This window comes from Pelmatolapia mariae, linkage group LG23 (assembly GCF_036321145.2).
Source record: "Pelmatolapia mariae isolate MD_Pm_ZW linkage group LG23, Pm_UMD_F_2, whole genome shotgun sequence".
NCBI classification, from domain to species: Eukaryota; Metazoa; Chordata; class Actinopteri; order Cichliformes; family Cichlidae; genus Pelmatolapia; species Pelmatolapia mariae.
In genome coordinates, this window is record NC_086246.1 from 22,953,275 (window position 1) to 22,959,802 (window position 6,528).

Consider the following 6,528-nt stretch of genomic DNA (forward strand, 5'->3'; position numbering starts at 1 on the left):
GACCCTCCAATACTTATAGACGGCGTTTCTTCCATAGTGACGTCGACGCCATTTGCCATGGTAACCCCACGGATGAAGGCGGGGCATCCTCCATTATTGGGCGTTTTTTTCTTTTTTCTTTTCTTTTTTTTCTTTTTAAGCGCCACACACGAACACACACAATTCAACACTGATGGGCACTAATCTACACCGAAAGTAGTCCAAAATAGAAATGATAATAATAATAATAATGATAATACTAACGATTAAAATATCACTGCAGCTGTTAATTTTCTATGTTAAATGTTATATATCTTTGCTCATTCACTGAATGAGCTATTTGTTTTTGAGAAACATTGCTAGCTTACAAAGACTATGACCCCTTCCTTATTTCCTAGTCTTCTGCATAATTGTGACACTTACATGTTTTAGAAATTTTAATATTGGACATAATTTGTATTAGAAATACAATTTTCTGTTTTTTAAATGATTATCCGTTCCTTTATTAATGGAATAAAAGCTATCCAAACCTACTCTGTGTGAAAAAGCAATTGCTCCTTAAAGCTGCGTACCCAATGGAACTGATTTGCAGCAACGTGGCAACCAGAGAACATAGAAAGTGCATGATTTTTGGCGACTTCAAGCAACTACGGAAGTTAACTTTGGATGGAAAGTGTGATGATGAGAGTGAAGAATAATGTTGATTGATAAAGGTTGATATGACCAACTGATAAATACATTAGCGGGTCATCTTGGGAACCCAAGCCTGTAATGTCATCAAGCAACCAGCTGGTGTGATGCATGATGAGAATTCACTTCCACTGTATGCAAAGCCTAAACCTAATAACTGGTTGTGCTACTCTAGGCAGCAATAACTGCAATCAAGTGTTTGTGATAACAGCAAATGAGTCTTTCATATCACTGTGGAAGAATTTTATCCCAGAATTTTATTTCAGGCACATTGACACAATGTGCTCTGACGCAACATTTAAATTTGTGTCAGAGCATCTCAATCTGATGTAAGTCCAGACTTTGACCGGGGCACTCCAAAATATTCATTTTTTTTTTTTTTTTAACCAGTCTGAGGTGGACTTACTGGTGTGTTTCACATCATCGTCCAGCTGCATAGCGCAAGTGCTCTTGAGCTTCACGGCATTAACTAATGTTTTTTCTGCTAGAGAGCACAATTCATGGTTCCATCAATCACAGCAAGTTGTACTGAAGCAGCAGAGCAGCCCCAGACCATCACACTACCACCACAATGTTTGAATGTTAGTATTATGATCTTGTTATGATTTTCTGTTTGATGTCTAACGTAACGAGACTCAGACTTTCCAAAAAGTTCCGCATTTGTCACGTGAGTCCAGCGAATATTTTCCCAAAAGTCTCAGGTGTCATCAAGATGTTTTTTCTGGTCAGCAGTGGTTTTCTCCTTGGAAATGGATGCCATTTTTGTCCAGTCTCTTTTTTATTGTTGGATCATGAACTTAGACCTTAACTGAGGCACGTGAGGCCTGCAGTTCGTTGGGTGTTTTTCTGGGTTCTTTTGTGATGTCCTGGATGAGTCGACGATGCACTCTTAGAGTACCTTTGGTACGTCGGCCACTCCTGAAGGTTTGTTGCTGTTCCATGTTTTTTCCACTTGTGGATAATGGCACTCACCGTGGTTCACTGGAGTCCCAAAGCCTTAGAAATGGTTTTGATAGGTGTCATTGACTTTGATGCATTAATTTTTGAGAAACTGTAGCCTACTTCATTACCAGGTCTTATGTGAAATACTAACACTGGCACAGGGTCAGATAGGTGGATTACTTATTTTCCCTTAATAAATGAGGACAAATATGTTTTCAAGATCCTATCTATTTGTAAATTAAATCGAAATGTGGTTAGCCTCTGTGACCAGCAATATTGGCACCTTCAAACCCTTTTATAGAAGAAACACTTAAAAATAAAGGCAACCATCTAGATGAACTATACTCATATCATTTCTATACTTTTTAAATCCTCATTAAAGGACAGCTTAATGTGAGCTTAGAATCAAAGTACCAACCAAGAAAGACTGTTCACCAGAAATGTTGAACTATTGCTTTAAACTTCAGCTCTGCACTAAAGAGGCCCACCACTAACACCCCGCTGCTAGCAAACTACTACACACACACATGCACACACACTCCTGATTCATCTACACCTCTCCCGGCTTAACAGCTGGGTTCGCAGACACCTCCCTTCCCCTGCTGCTTTGACAAGGTTGTTGCGTGCTGATAGCGGGCAGCCAACTTTTGAAGCCCCTGCTTCTGAATCTCTAGCTGCAGAAAAAAAGGCACACTCATGCTCGCAGTATAGTCTGACCAGGCTTGTCATGGGTTTTGAGGGTATAAGCAGACAAAAGCTTATAGAAGCTTATCTGTTTTGTTGGTTTATCACGTCAAAATTCATTAGCATCCCAGGCCTCTATTCTGCCCTGGGGCGCCTTGACACTTCTCCCTTCTTTCCCTCTGACCAGCCAGCCTATTGTTTCCTTTTTCTCCCCTGGTACTGGGCCACATATACTTTGAACATATACCAGCTCCAGAACACCGCCCAACCTCTGACCACCTCCTGCGGAGATTGGAAGGTAGAGGGAGAGGGATCTGTGCCGAGAGCCCACTGACTATCACACTGCAGCAAGATTTTGCCGTACACTACCCCAGCAGCAGCAGCAGCAGCACTCTTATGGCCATTTGCATCTGTTCCATGAGCTTTTAAACCCTTTCATCCCACAACACAAATGAGAGATTTAGTCTTTCATCCCTGCATGTAAGCTTGAAACCAGAAACAGTCAGCCACTTGCTGTCGTATATATATGGCCAGAGGGGGAAAAAAAGGAAAGTTACAGCCTTATGTTCATGAGCCAAAGCTCCACCAAGGCTTCAGATTCTGTAAATCTCGAGGGCAAACCCACATTTATAATTCCCCCCTCATTGCTCTCCTGTCTCCTGTCTGCAGCTCGAACCAGCCGTATCAGAAGGCTGTGACAGATTACGCTTTGAGAGCGACCTTCTCAAGAATGAAGTAGACCGGGGCAGGGCAATATGAGCCTGCAGTTACGGAGTGCTATTGTGTCCCGATAGGTAAACGGTGTCACTCGCTGTCTGGATCCCTGTGTATTCTGACAGACTTTATCAGCTGGCCTGGAAAGCACTCTGCGGCAAGTGTCAAGATAAAGCTGAGATAGATCAAACAGACGACGGGAAGATTTCAATGGCGGGCTTCAGCAAGGAGTTCAACAGACACACACACATTAACTCCATGGTTGCTTATCAGACCAGCTCTGCTCTGAAATATGATGAGAAAAAAATACCCCAAAGCAGGGGTAAACAAACAAAACCCATAGGTGGACTTAATTCACAGATGGACGCACAGCAGCAAGCCTTGGCATAGAGGAGGCGAGTGTGCACACAAGCCTATACGTCCTCGTGTGTATTACTGCACATGTGCAGTTGCCTGTTTACTGCATTTTTGTTTTGCATTCCCATTTGTGCGTGCACGATTAAATGTGGCTTGCATGTTGCCAGTGTTGTGCTATAAATAGCCAAGATTTTATTTAGATGTTAGAGAGAGAGAGAGAGAGAAAGAGTGCTCTCAAATGAGTTGCCATAGCAACAGGCACGTTCAGGGGCCCTGCTTGTGAAGGAGGGCAGGACTGGGGGGTGGGGGAGTGGAGGCGGGGGGCTGAAGACATGATAATGTTAGTCTGTCTGCAGCCTCGTTTTCTCTCAAAGCAGTGAGCAGAAACCCATAAACTAAGCTTCATAATGTCAGCCCCTAAAAACACAAATTAATGCATGCCTGTTTCTCATGCCCCAACTCTTTCCCTTCCTCATCATCACCCTGACTCACTTTTGTCGACCCCATTCTTTGTCCCTCTTTCCTCTACATCCCTCCATCCTTTTGTCTGCAGACTCTTGACTCTAGACTCTGTCTTGCAGCAGCACCCTCTGCTGTGGAAGAAATCACCTGAAAGATTACTCTTTCGGCTCAAGCACTTTTCCCCCAAGTGTGTGTGTGTGTGTGTGTGTGAAGCTGGCCATCTGTGACCAGGTTGGCATGATGATTAGATACTCACACACACACACAGACACACACACAAGACAGGTTGAGGGGCAATCATAATGACCAGTGTAAACACAAAGTAGATAGCACTAGAGTGGTTTCAGTTCATTTTCACTGAGGCCCTCTTTGCATTAGCGGTCAACAGACCAATCCATTGCAAACACTGCTGTGACAGACGTGGCTCTTGAGATAATAGAGACACTTTTAAGCACGCACACACACACACACACACACACACACACACACACACACACACACACACACACACACACACACACACACACACACACATTGTTTCAGTGTGCTTGTTCCTCATTTCTGGTGTGCAACAAAATCCTGGGAAAACAACGATAAAAATAAGTGCAGTAGTTGATTTCTACGGAGGATCATAAGTGCCAAATTAAAACAACTAAATAAACTAGAAAGTGCATTTTCTGAAGAAACTGCAGTGTGAATGCTTGAATCTGAATGTATGCACTGAAATGAATTAATTGCTGAATTTTAAGTTAAAAATATTGAATGAGATGAAAAATACAGAAATTATAACCTGAAAACAAAAGTGCTGAACTGCTAAAAGCTGACAATTACAGAGAAGAAGTTGGAAAATAGCTGAAAAGTTTTTAAATAAAAATTAGAAAAACCTAAGAAATAAGAAAAGAAAATTTGGAGTCAAAAAACATCTGAATGAATATCAAAACTTCATATTCTTTGAATAACTGAATGACTAAAATGTGATCCCTCCACTTGAATCCATACAGTTTTAAAAGTTTGTGACTATCAGCTTTGAAAGACACGGTGCTGGAAAGAGAACATCGAGGTCTTCGTTTTGAGGGTAAAATGATGGCTGTAGAGCAAACACTGTGGACACAGCAGCAGTTTAAAGAGAAGTGTTTAAGATGAATCTTGGCACAGTGAGAGAGAGAGAGCTGGTTAAGCAGGCAGGTGTGAGCCTGGTTGCTATAGTGACTGCAGCCAATGGCTCCATACACACACACAGACATGCGCCTCACTTTTGCTGCTTAAAATGAACAGAAAAGTCTGGCCGAAACAAATCGCTCCCAAATGAAAAGTACAAGTCCTATTGACAAAATTCTTTCACCGTGAGCGGCAGCAATGTCTAGTCTACCGAATTCTCGGTTTTCATGCCTGTGGAGCTTATTATATGGATGTGGTGACAGTGTAAAGACAGCCTGCACTTCTGATTTTCAAACAAACTTTCTGAGCCACTTTAACATTGGAGTCTATGGAGGAGTTGGAGGGAGGAGGCTGTGCATTGGTGACATTTATGAAAGAACCATAACACCTAGTACAATAATAAACACATTGGGTGAAAGAGGACAACGATGGCTACGTTTTGAGGGTAAAATCATACCTGTAGACCAAACGCTGCGGACACAGCAGCAGTTTTAATAAAATATTTTAAGATTAATTCCCCCCCTGCTCTCACTCTACCAGTTGAGCTGTCTCACTCTAGCGGCAACATTCCGTCCCATACACACCCATTATAAACTCTGAAATGGGTGAAAAAACATCATGAAACTTAAACTGGAACTATAGAAAAAGTATAATAGATATTGAAAAGATAAATACAAGTTGAATAGTTGAATGTCTTGGCTTCGTTTTAAAGTTTGAATGGTGGCTCTACGTCAATGTATGTGGAAGTAGTTAGAGTTCAAAGAGGAGTGATTTGAAGGAGAATTTGAAGGGTCTCCCCATTGAAATACATGGGAAATTTTTGTTGGAAAAAGTTGAATAAAATTAAAAATATAAATGTTAAAAATGAGAAAAGTAGAAGCAGTCATGTCCAAAAGAAGAGGAATCTAACGGTGTTTGAATGGTTTTTCTAAGTTGAACGGTTTTGAAGGAGTTAGATGCCAAAAAACGTACGGAATATGAAATAATAATAATAAAGATTAGAAGAACAATACTGTGAATGCTTTTACAAGCATTCACACTAATAACTCCAGAAATAAATAAGTGCCATTATTTGCACCAAGACATCAACGTAAGATAACCGTTAATTGTATTTTGTAAATTTTTAAACTGCTTTAGTAATTACCTTTGTATTTATTAACCTCCTCTCATATTTATTCTGTTTGACCTATTATTGGCTAAATGTTATTGTTTTTATTAATGTATTGCACTGATCATCTTGTTTTCCCCACAAATGAACTATGTTTATGTATTTTCATTTTTTATGCATTTCTTCTTCTTCATACAAATGAAGGGGCTCTCATTCAGCATTGTTCATGAGGTCTACTTTTCACATCTTTACTGAGTATGAAAGTATGAAAAGTGTGTTTATCAATATAGAGTCCTGTGCAAGTCGGAGCCACCCCATTTTTGCGAGGAAAATACAGCTGTTTACTGAACATGAAAATGCAAATACAGTATATGAGGCAAAAACAGAGTTTGTAGAATTACTGAATTTGAAAGTCAATATTTGTTCTGACCACC